This window comes from Mus pahari, chromosome 6, assembly GCF_900095145.1.
Source record: "Mus pahari chromosome 6, PAHARI_EIJ_v1.1, whole genome shotgun sequence".
Taxonomy (NCBI): domain Eukaryota; kingdom Metazoa; phylum Chordata; class Mammalia; order Rodentia; family Muridae; genus Mus; species Mus pahari.
Window position 1 is genome coordinate 43,419,127 of NC_034595.1, and position 13,001 is coordinate 43,432,127.

General features: G+C 37.0%; 1 pseudogene; it reads left to right on the forward strand.

Annotated features, from left to right (window-relative positions):
- Positions 1-12,374, forward strand: part of LOC110323815 — a 186,996-nt pseudogene extending 174,622 nt beyond the window's left edge.
- The last annotated feature ends 627 nt before the right edge of the window (positions 12,375-13,001 follow it).

The window sequence follows — 13,001 nt, forward strand, 5'->3', positions numbered from 1 at the left end:
CACATTTGACTGTAATCTGGAGTAACAAATGTGATAATTGCATAGCAGGTAGGCTGCACCAGTGAAACTCCAAGGAGGTTCTTATGTTCAGAGGGGAGAATACAATGTAAGAATAAAAATCAAGAACAAACATGGAAGAGCTGTGGGAAGGCAAGGGGGAAATTTACCCTTGATGGAAATGAGAAAGGGGTATGAGCAAGAGACTCAGTCAGTTAACAAAGATGACTTTTAAGGGAAAACTTAATGCAGTGAAGAGAAAAGTTAGACAGTTGTTCCCTATGTATATTTAAGAGTTTTAGTCTAATCTTCCATAATTCTTCAGACTTGTACATCTTCTATATGAGAAGGCAGAGTTCAGAAAGACAAGAAATCTTCCTCAGCTAAGACAGCAATGATCTAATAGTGGTGGATTAGGATTCAGAATTACTTATGACACGTGAAATAACTCTTAACGAATAAAGCACATATTTGTAAAATGTAGTTTGAGAGGTGTTTAATATCTTTTTTTATTAGATATTTTCTTTATTTACATTTCAAATGCTATTCCGAAAGTTCCCTATACCCCACCCNCCCNCCCCTGCTCCCCTACCCACCCACTCCCACTACTTGGCCCAGGCCTTCCCCTGTGCTGGGTCATAAAAAGTTTGCAAGACCAAGGGGCCTCTCTTCCCAATGATGGCCGATTAGGCCATCTTCTGCTACATTTGCAGCTAGAGACAGGAGCTCAGGGGGTACTGGTTAGTTCATATTATTGTTCCACCTACAGGGTTGCATCCCCCTTCAGCTCCTTGGTTACTTTCTCTAGCTACTCCATTGGGGGCGCTGTGTTCCATCCAATAGCTGACTCTGAGCAGTCAGCATCCACTTCTGTTTAATATCTTATCCACCAGAGAAGTGCAAATGCAATCTACTTTGAGAGTCCTTCTTTTCTTTTTTTCTTTTTCTTTCTTTCTTTCTTTTTTTTTTTTTTGGAGACAGGGTTTCTCTGTGTAACCCTGGCTATCCTGGAACTCACTCTGTAGACCAGGCTGGCATCGAACTCAGAAATCCGGCTGCCTCTGCCTCCCAAGTGCTGGGATTAAAGGACATGCACTACCACTGCCCAGCTTTGAGATTCCATATTATTCCAGTTATAACAGCTAAGATCAAGAAAGGAAATGACAACAGATGCTGCAAGGATGTGGGGGAAGGAGACCCATTATTCACTGCTATTGGATGTACAAACTGATACAGCCCTATGAAAACCACTGTGGAGGTTGCTCAATAGCTAGAAGTAGATCTATCATATGACCCAGCTTTATACTAAAAGGGATCTGTATCCTACTACACAGACACTTTCTCGTCTGTGTTCATTTCTGCTCCATTCATAATGATGGAAACAAAGTAGATGTCTGCCTGTCAACTCAAAAATCAATGATGAAATGTGGCACATTTATATAAAATATATTAATCAGTAAAAACTGTACAATTTCGGGGAAATAGTTGGAACTGAAAATACTAGTGAAATAACCCAGATGCAGAAAGATAAACACAGCTTATCTCTCTTATACAAAGATCCTAGGTTCCAACCTTCTGATTTTGTGTTTTAAATGGGAGTACCTATAGAAGCCAGGAAATATAATTAATTCTTAAATGAAGCAATTTTGGCAGGCTTTGTAAAAATGAGCTCATTCAGATAGAAGTGGTCAAATTATTCTTTCTTAAATGAATACAAAGTTTCTGTTTAAAACTTTCTTTTGTAATAAATGGTTTCAACATTAGTAGTCTCTTCTCATTCCTCCTTAGACTGGCAAAGAATGATAAACACTAAATTTGTCAGTTCATAAATTCTACAGTCTATTGGGTTTTTGGGGGGACTTTAGAGCTAAAACATAATTTTTAAATACAAGAATCAAATTAAAAGAAGATAGATTGAAAGCTTTAGATGTAGCTAGGGAATGATCTAATAATTTAAAAGAAATCGAAATAGATTCTGCATGTTTGACTACTTCTGAGAAACCATATTCTAAGAAGAGTGAAAAAAGACAAAAATTCATGTATCTACTGATGATCTCAATTTAAATAATACAAGAAAGAGTTAAAATATTTAAGAAAATTAGAAATGAATTTGAAATATATCTGTAAGGTACAGAAACAAGACAGGCTTCTAGTGTCTAGGAAACATTAAACATAAGACTATGAGATGCAGATTTGAGACAAGTGGTTACTGCCCAAGGACTCTCCTCCCATTGACTGTCACTGGAGATAGAAGCAAGAAGGCATTTTTAAATGAACAAAGAATAAATGATTTTCAGCATTTTTAGATAAGTTTATTCTGCACATTACTTCTTTGGTTTTTTTTTTTCTGGGTGGGGGGAGGGTATAGGGGACATTCGGGATAGCATTTGAATTGTAAATGAAGAAAATATCTAATAAAATAAGTTAAAAAAAGAAAATACTTAAAAGCAAATGGAGATATAAAACTTTCTCAATAAGCAAAAAGGGGTGGAAAAAACAAATTACCAATATTTAGAATGAAATTAGATCATCACTACAGATCCTACAGATATGAAAAAGATGATAAATATAAACCAGTAGCAGGCCAAAAAAAAAATCTTCTTACTGCCATATAATATATTGACAGTGTAGTGCCAAGATACATTTTAGTTGTCTTCCAATTTTAAATTTACAAATCAAATATGAATAACTATACTATTAAGTGTCTATGTGGTCTATTTTCTGTGGACATTAGCTTTGAACTGCTTTGATCAATACTAAGGAGTACAACTTCTAGATCATAAGGTAAGCATGTGAACGATTTTGTAAGAAATGGCTGAACTGTCTTGCATAACGATTGTATGGCATGAACTGCTATGAGGAGTAAGAATTTCAGGTGCTCTGTCAACACTGGAGTGCCTGGCAGCCTTTGGCATTTGGACGATTTCAGCAGATATATAATACATTTCAATATTGTTTTAATATTGCAGCTCCATGATGACATAAAACATGAGACATCGTTTCATTTGCTCACTTGCCATCTGTCTATCTGGTGAGGGATCTGTTAAGGTCCATTGCATTATTTCCCCCCCCCCTATTTATTAAATTTTAAGAGCTCTTTGTATAATTTGAATAAGAATTCTTTTACAAAAATGAGCTTTGCAGGTATTTTCTTCCACTTTGTGGCTGCCGGTCCAGGTCCATTGTGATGATACTATTTCTTTTTCCAGAGCAATATTTTTTTGAATCAGGGAAATCTCAATATCACTTTTATGGAACATGTATGTGATGACTAGATGAGAGTAGCAGCCTAAAATGTATCAACAATTAGCATATCTCCCTGCAAACAAAAAGACAATAACAGCATTATACATAAACACTGCCAATATTTCAGGCCATGCCTTATTTTTAAATATAGGGTCCAATATTATTTAAGGATAATATCCCATTGTAAATATGGGCAATGATTATTTGACAGAAGAGTTTAATCTTATTCATTGCTTCACGGCCCCTCCCAAATATTAATTAGGAACCTACTATGAACAAGAAAAAGTTTTTTTTTTTTTAACTCATTAGGCAAAAGGTGTAAAATAGTCTATCTCAACAAAACTACCTGGTAGTAAGCGTTAGTACCATATATCCAAAATAATTGGAATACTAGACTAAACTCTGGTTCTTACAAAGAGATAGAGGCATGGATGAATTATTGTTGTGTTCTATGCAAGGGAGTGGCTCCTTCTAGGTGTTTGAGTCAGAGGAGACCTTGTCAAGGATGCAGCATCTTATTTACTGTCAAGCATCTTTTTTTGTTTGTTTGTTTGTTTGTTTTGTTTTTCGAGACAGGGTTTCTCTGTGTAGCCCTGGCTGTCTTGGAACTCCCTCTGTAGACCAGGCTGGCCTCGAACTCAGAAATTTGCCTGCCTCTGCCTCCCAAGTGCTGTCAAACATCTTAAGGGTGAGTAAAGTCATAGCACTGAGGACACTGAGGGTCAGTTCCTGAGAAGAGCATATTCCTAAGAGTGAGAATGGTGCCCTGTTCCATTCTTGTCCCACCGACAAGCTAAAAGTCATTGTTGGACTCAACTTTTCGTATAACTTAACCTCCCACCCTCTAATTCTTTATCACCATGTCTTTCTTCACTTCCAAAATCAATATGAATATTTTAACAGAGAACTGATAAACTCTGATATGTGTTTTTAAGAAATTGTGAAGGCCCTTCATGTATAGGTTTGATCCAATCACCGGTTAGCTTTCTGTTTAGAAAAGGTAGAAACATCTATACCTTTTCACTAGACAGCAGCAACAAATTTTTGTGGTTAGAATGGCCAAATAGGTATCTTAATCTGGGAAACGAATCAAGATAATTAACACAGCCATAAAGCTATCAAACTTTTGCAATAAGAGCCTCTCAATGTTTTTTATGTCTCTGGTATTATTAAAGGTGATCATATATTTTATTGGGGACTAGAGAAATGATTATTTTCTGCCCTATTAATCCTACATAGTTATAGGTAATAATAATAAATATGTTAAAGGAGGATGTCCCGTTTTCCTTCTTATAAAGTTATTTTCATTGCAAACACTCTGGCATTTCTGTGGCTTTTGGTTCCTAACCTGGCTATATTCTTCCCATTGGTTGAATACTTAATATCTGTTGTCAAATCTCAGCATCTTTGGCCTTGAATGTCCACTAAGAGGTTATACATTATACCCAAGTGGTTCTGGTGAAACACGAGTCAGGATGATAGGAAAGTATTTTAAACTGTGGAGCCTATTTTTTTGTTCTCCTTCATAAATTTGAATTTGCGATGGCTTAGGAATACATTTGCTCTGGCTTAAACAGGGAGGAGGAAGAAGCAAGAGGGTAAAAGTCTGCGCTGTCCATGCATGAAATTGCCTTTAGTAATTGGCTTTGGCGGTCCTAAGGTACTAAACTGCGGAGCTTCACTAAATGTGAGGTTGGGATGAGAAGGGTAAGCAGTAATTAGTCAGTCACTTTGACTTTTTAGACACAGCTTAGCATTTATTACTGTTTCTCTCACTGCTCTGACCTAAATCAATGACCTTTAAACTGGAATACATTTCCTTGTACCTATTATAATCCTTCTCTTTAACACTTCTAGTATACATTAAAAAATTAAAAACCAGAAGAATCAAGTTATTCAATGTATGGAGGACATCTAACCATCCATGGAGAAGGGGCTATTTTTAACTTCATTGAAACATCAAGAAGCAGTCACCATGAAAAAAGAATTGTCTCATTTAGTGTAAGAAGTGCTAATGGGCCATTTATGATCAAGGTGAGAATAACAATCACAAATTCATAGAGCAGCTTGTAGAGCATTAAGATGGCTTAGCTGGTTCAGGTACCTGATGACCCGAGATGGGCTCCTAGAACCCACGTGGGGGAAGGAGAAAGCCGACTCCCAAATGTGGTCCTTTGTCTTCTATATCTGCACTGTGGAGGTTGTAGGAGAAATTACACATGCATAATGAAATAAATAAAATCTAAAAACAACTAGAATAGCTTATATTCAACATATTTTAAAAAACTTTTAGGTTAGGAAATTCCATCTTGGTTCGAATGAGTGCAGGAATTTGGATCATAGATGACTACCTATACATGAGAAACAAAATAATGATTTCTTCAATATGTTTTCCCAGAACCTATAAAAATGTCATATACAAGACAAAGAGAAATAGGTTCTTGATAATGAAACTATAATTAACATCCTAAGGTTCATAATTGGCCTTAGGATGGGGAGATTCTTCCTGTGTTTTGGATGAGCACAGTGTTGTTTCTAATGGTGGGAGAGGGAGGCAGACGAATCTATATGCAATTGACATGATGGGTGGAAGAATTTAGCCTTGTTCTGCTTGGAAATGGAAGCAGTACATAATCGAGACATGCCGGAAGCCTCCCAGCTAGCAAGGACATTGATGGAGACAGACTATGCCCTAGAGCCTTCCAAAGAGCACAGTCCTGCCAACATCTAGATTTTACTCATGCCAGATTGTTGTACCATTTTAAGCCATGAGTTTAGAAAAACAATTTGTTATTCTTACAATAGAAATTGAAATACTGAGAGAAATTTCTTTTTGAAATAAATAACTTTTTTGAAAGAGAACTAAAATGTGCAAGCCTTATGTTTCCTACTGCAATTAATTTTCCCACTGACATTGTGCCATGCTTGTAATCCCTGATTTGAAGTGATGTCACAGTGACATATAGAATTGGTATGAGATGTCCAGTTGGCATGGGCGACATGCCGTGTTGGAGTTGTGGTTGCTTCAGAGTTCCCTAAAAGCACAGAGTTTCCTGTGTTACAAACACTCCTCTCTCTGTCAAATATCAATGACACAGTATACTTTGATGACTGAAGTATCAATATGCCCTTTGAAAGATAAATTATTCTTTGGAGTCTTCGATAACTGCAGTTGTTAGGAGACATGGGTGGTTTTATTAAGGAAAACAGAAAACAAACATATTGTTTACGAATAGGTTCCTTTCTACTCCAAGGAGTCTTTTTATAAATTCTAAATATTGCTAACAGTCATCCCATGGTGAAACACAAAAATTTACATTTTGGATGTGCTTTATCTCAAATGACACTTTCTTTATCTCTGTCTCTCAGTCTCTTTATCTAAGTGTTCTACTTAAATAATTAAAAAATACATGCATTTTTGTGTGTGCCTGTCTTCCAATTTGTGTTTTCATATGTATGGGTATGTACATGTACATATATGTATAAACCAGAGGTTCACCCTTCTGAAGTGGTCATTATTTTGTTCTTTATTGTTAACCAACAAAGAGATATATGGAAAGACCACTGCTCCTTTTTTTCCCCTCATTTTCATTCAATGTATTTGGAAGAGGGATCAAGTATTATTGAAAGGGGCAATTGAGAAATACTATTTGGTAAAATACCTCATTCTTTAGTTTCTTTTTTTAAAAATGAGTTTAAGAATTTTTCAATGTCTTGAATATGTTCATCTTCCCCACCAATCCTTCCTAGATCTACCCCTCTCCCTACCCCTACCACCTGACCTGTGTCTTTTGGGAAAATAAAATCCCTTCAAGTCTAATTGGCGAAGTCCAAATAATTTTTGTTGTAGGGTCTTCCATGGGCTCTTTATAGATTTACTAGGAGCTGTCCTTGTGGATAAGACTTTCTCCCCCAGCACTGAACAATTGACAATGGCTCCATGACTGCTGGGGGAGTTCATGCCCAAGTCCCATCCCTAGGCTGGATTTTGGGCTGGGCTGGGCTTGTTCAGATACTGTGAAGGCTGTTGCACCATTATGAGTTCATATGTATAGTTCATATGCTGGGCTGGTTTACTTGTTTCCTTGGAGTCACCCACAAATCTAGTTATTATATTATTTCTACCTCCTTTTTTGTAATGACCCCCGAGCCTTGGAAGGAGCGAATATAGACTATGAATCCATTTAAGGCTGCATGTTCTTCAGTCTTGTTTACTTTTCACCTTAGTTAGTTGTGGGCCTTTGTGTCAATCACCACTCACTGTAAATAGAAGATTTTCAGATGAGGGTTAAGGGATGCATTTATCTATGGATATCTAGTAAATCCTTTGGAGTTTGTTTAATGTTATTTCTATCTAACCGATTAAGAATAGTAAGCTTCCCCTAAGGCCTATGACTGTCAAGTCAATGGTTCTTGGCCTGGTAATTGTGGCAGGCATGGGTTTCCTTTTGAGAAGTAGGATTTTAATCTAATTGAGTGTAGTTGATAACTCCCATAGCATTGGCACCACAGTTGAATCAGTGGGGATAGCCTGCTCTGCCAGTCACCACTCTAAGTCACAGAGCATGCTCCTGACTAAGAATAATGATGAGTTTTCTCTTTTAGCTGTGCTAGCATCACTGTATACCATTATGAAAGTTAACTAGCCATTATGAAGCTTCCAGAGCTATTCTAAAATGATTACATCATGTTATATGACTCAAGTGTGTGGTTTCTTCAGCAATATTGTCTTAAAATCAGATGATCATTTTATTAGATGAAGAAAATGCCTTTCACAGAAATCTAACATCCATGAATGATAAAGGTCCTAGAAATAGATATAGGACATATATCTCAGTACAATAAAAGCAATAATAAACCAATAGCAATTGTATTAGCAGCTGTTTGAATGAAAAAGGCTCATATATTTGAATGTTTGATCCCTCTTAGGTAGAAATGTTTTAAGAAGGGTAAAGTGTGGCCTTGTTGGAAAACAGTATGTTAGTAGGTGTGGATTTTGACTGTTCAAAATTTTACAGCAGGCCTGGAGTCTCTCTCTCTCTCTCTCTCTCTCTCTCTCTCTCTCTCTCTCTCTCTCTCTCTCGTTCTCACTCTCTCTCTCTCATATTTGGATAAAATGTGAGCTCTTGGCTACTGCTTCAGTGCCGTGCCATGCCTGGATGCTGTCATTCTTTCTGCCATGATTTTACTATGCAAGTCTTCACTTGCTTGGTTAGAGTTCTTCAAAGATCTCTTACTTTACTTTGATGATTTTATGAAAGATACTGTTTCCCTACTTTTTCTCAGCATGTTTGTTATTTGTTTATAGCATGAGCATTAGCTACTTTGTGAATTAATTTAGTATCCGGTCACTTTGAAGTAAGTATTTATCAGCTGTAGAAATTTACTGGTATAGTCTTTAGGATCTTTTATGTATAAAAAAAATCACAAAAATCTGCAAATAAAGATTCCTGGAATTCTTCCTTTTCTATTTGTAACCCCTTATCTTTTTAGCTGTCTTATCACCCTAGCAAAGACATCAAGCGCTGTATTGAATAGGTATGAAGAGAGTCGACAGACTTTCCTTGTTCATGACTGTAATGGAAATTTCATTTTCTCTGTGACTAGGTTGATGTTGGTTATGGGTGTGGTGTAAACTGCCTTTAATATATTGATCTATGTCTCTTATATCCTTACCCTGCCCAGGATATTCGTTATGAAGGGATATTTGATTTTGTCAAAACCTTTCCTGTATTTAATAAGATAGTAATGTAGCTTTTGTTTTTAAGTTGTTTTGATTTACTATGGTGTCCCATTTCTTTCTTGATGTTTTGAACCTTAATTATTATTTTAATTGAACCTTTTCTTTGACTGATCTATTCACCTTTTCTGCCTCATCTTTACGACCTGAACTTCTTTCCTCTTTGTCTTTTAATCTGTTGGTGAGGCTCTTGTTTGTATTACTAAAGTTTTCATTTCAAGGTTTATTTCAGTTTTGCTTTTGTTTAGTGATTCTATTTATTTCTTAAAATCTACTTTTATGTCTTGAATTGTTTTCATTAACTTTTCCAAGTGTTTGTGTTTGTACAGTTTTCATTGGGGATATTTACTCATATCCTCTTTAAGGTTCTTGAACATATGCATGGTTGCTATTTTGAAAATCTTGTCTTATGCTTCAGTTCACTTGCTTTGCTCTGAGTTTATTATGATAAGGTTATTGGCTTCTGGAGAAGACATACTATCTTGTTTGTTCATACTTGCATTTTTGTACTGAAGTTATATCACTTGAAGTGAGTATTGAAGTAGGTATCTGGTCCCAAATTTGTTGGGTGGGTTTACCATTGCTCTTATCCTCTCTCACTCTTAGCCAGGAGGGGCTTTTGTGGGCTTTCTGAATATTAGACATGCCCTGAAATATCTGATATACCTAATGTCATTCATGCCTTGTAGAAAACCAATTTATCTCTTCCAGTAGGTATAAATGACAGTTCCATTGTTAACTTTTACCCCCATGGCTAGGATGTCATTCACTCATTCATTCATACATTCATTCATTCATTATTTTTTAAATAACAAAACAAAATGAAACAAACAAAAACCCCTCAGACTTCAGGGAACTCCATGAAAGAGGAGGGGGAAAGTGGGTAAGAGCCAGGGAAGATGTGATGGAAATCATTGCTCTGTTCCAGGGAACAGTGTCTGAGTGCTTTTCAGATGGCTCTACTTGTCTGAAACACCAAGGAGAAGCTCCTGCATGCCTGACAAAGACTGGTGTGACAGAACCTGCAGCTTCAGCTCCTTTTCCTGGGATGGGCTGAGGGGTGAGTGATCCCTTTCTCCTATTCTATCTAGTATCCTATGATATCATTATGCTCCTGGAAACTTTGTTTTTCTCTTTGTCCGTAACAGGTATGACCATGGCATAATAGAAATCTCTTACTAATTCTAAGATGGATTTATTGAAAATATATGGTAGAATTGTGATGGTACCTGAAGCAATGAGAAACCTGGAAAAAGTTTTAAGAAGAATGAAATAGAAGTGGTACAGCTTCTTAAGGCCCATAATTATTCCCAGAAAGGAGCCCTTGTAAGAATAGATTAGAGAAGTTAATGAGTACATGTAAACATGAAGATATTAGTTTAGGAACAAGGAACTCATCTGTATAGGTACTAGCACTTCAGAAAATGACAGGGGCTAGCCAAGAGTCAACTACGTCTTGTGCCAATAGTTTTAATTTTCTTAGTTTGGCTATTGTTGTACCAGACAGATATATAGATATTGTCAGAGTAGATTCAGATAGAAACTTGTAAAAGTTGTTGCAAGGGCTACCAGCGAGGTGTTTGAGATGCAATATTCTAATTGCAATGATCCCAGAGATGTGCTTAATTATGAGGTCATGAGGTTAAATATCTGCCTGGGGAAAATAAAGTGTATGAGAAAGAAACACGAAAAAAAAAAATTCTGAGAATTATTGTCTAATTTCTTGGAACATGTTTGAGCAACTAAAACTGAACTTGTATGCTTTATATATACTTTGCAATGAAATAAATACAAAGATCATTAAGCTATTTGGAGTCGTCTCCTTAACACCAAGCTGGTGGTCATTGTCCCTTTTTACACTGCTGGCACATCTAAGTCCTCAGGGACTTGAGCCCACAGGAGCAGGACTCGCACAGAGATGAGGACACCAAAAATACAACGCCTTCTAAATCTACATAAGTTAAATTCCTATGACCTCACAGAGACCGATGCAGTGGGCACTGAGGCTGCGCTGTTCTGTACCAGGTCATCTGCAAGTGTATTATGCCTTTCAGTGTAGGGTTTTAGCGAAATTACTGAGCATGAACATGGGTGTGTCTCTGACCCTTTTTGTCCAACTCTGATGGAATAGTTTGTGTTTTGCCTCATTATATTTTGTTATAGTTCAAATACAGTTTAAAAATTAGTAGTTTCATAACTTCCTTTATATATTCAATTTTTATTTAAATTTTTTATTTTGTTTGTTAAAAAGGTGAATGTATTTTTAACAAAATAAAATATAATGAGAGAAAACAAAACTTCTCACATTGAAGTTTTATAAGGCAAACCAACAGAAGGAAAAGAGCCCAAAGCAAAGACACAAGAATCAGATATCTACTTGTTCACATACTTAGAAGTCCCATACAAATACTAAACTGTTGGCTATAACATGCATGCAGAGAGTTTGGTGAAGACTGGTTTAAGGCCTGTGCTTGCAGCGTCCGTGTCTGCAAGTCCATATGAGATAGCTCAACGATTTCTAGGGCCCCCTTTCCCTCATGTTCTCTATCCCCTATGGATCCCACCATCCTTCTGCCTCATCTTTTACTGGGTTCTCTAAGACCTGGGGGGAGGGGATAGATTTAATGGAGACAGTTCATTTAGAGCTATGTGTTCAAATTCTCTCTCTCTCTCTCTCTCTCTCTCTCTCTCTCTCTCTCTCTCTCTCTCTCTCCCCTCTCTCTTACTTTGTGGCTCCGAATTTGTTCCCATATGATGATGGCTCAATGAAAAAAAAACAATTTATGAATATACCAGAATATCATTATGAGTCATTTTAGTGTTACCTTTTTGTTTTTCACTGATCTACCTTACTCTAGGTCTTCTGGATATCTACTCTCCGCTTCTTGGTAGCTCAAGCAGTGCCAAGTACGGCGTCCCTCTTGAGAAGTGGGTCTTACATCAATCTGACATTGGTAGGTTACTCCCACAAGCTCTGAGCCACCATGGCACTAGCATATTTCGCAGGCAGGAAAGGTTGTAGATCAAAGGTTTTGTGGTTGGGTTGGTGTCCATATTCTCTTTTGGTCACCTGTGGAGTACTTTCCTATACCAAAGACCCTAAAACAGTTGTTCTTAATCTGTAGCTTGTGATCTATGGGGATCGACCGACCATTCCACAGGGGGTACCTTCTTACGTGCAAGGCTTTCTAGAACTTGATAATTACCTTCATCTCTTCTCTATGAAGCGCTTGCCTGAGGCTTCTTTTTTCTAGTGTAGCACTGAAACGTCTTTAAATTTTATTTTGTTTACTCATCTTTAGGTGACAGTGAAGCCTATTTAGGTCTAGAGTTTGCTGACAGAGCAGAAGTAGCACCCGCCTATTTCTTTTCTATCTCACTTTTCTGTTAAAGCTTTCACACAAGTGCTTTAGCAGGTTTCCTTTGAAAATATTAAAAGCGCACCTTTTAGCCAACTCAGGTGAGATCCCACCCTGTTCCATTTTAATTTAAAAATTAAAAAAAAAATCACATGAAAGCTCTGACAATTGTTTTAAGTGTGTATTTATTCATTTTTTCATTTATGCACAACTTATATGGCCTGAAATTTAAAACTGCAGCTTCCTAAATGTGTATTTGTTCATGTCTACCTCACAGTCTGTCTCCAAAATCAAGTCACCAAGCTCGTACAGCACCACAGAAACCTCTGTACATTCTTTGTCAGGCAGCAACATTCCTGCTCGCCTGCAAAGATAACCACAATTTGACAACTGTCACCATCATTTAATTTTATGATTCATGAACTTCCTATATAGAACCCCGAATTACAACTTCTTTTGTATGTGTTACATAGGATACCTTGTTTTTTGTTTTTGTTTTTGTTTAGTGTGTGTATGGAGCATGTGTGTACTACATTCATGTGTGGTACATATGTGCAGGCATAGAGAGACTAGATGAAAGTGTCAGGTTTCCTGGTTCACCACTCTCTCCTCTGTTCTCTGGCAAGAGAGTGTCTCACTGACCTCAAACTTGCTGTTGA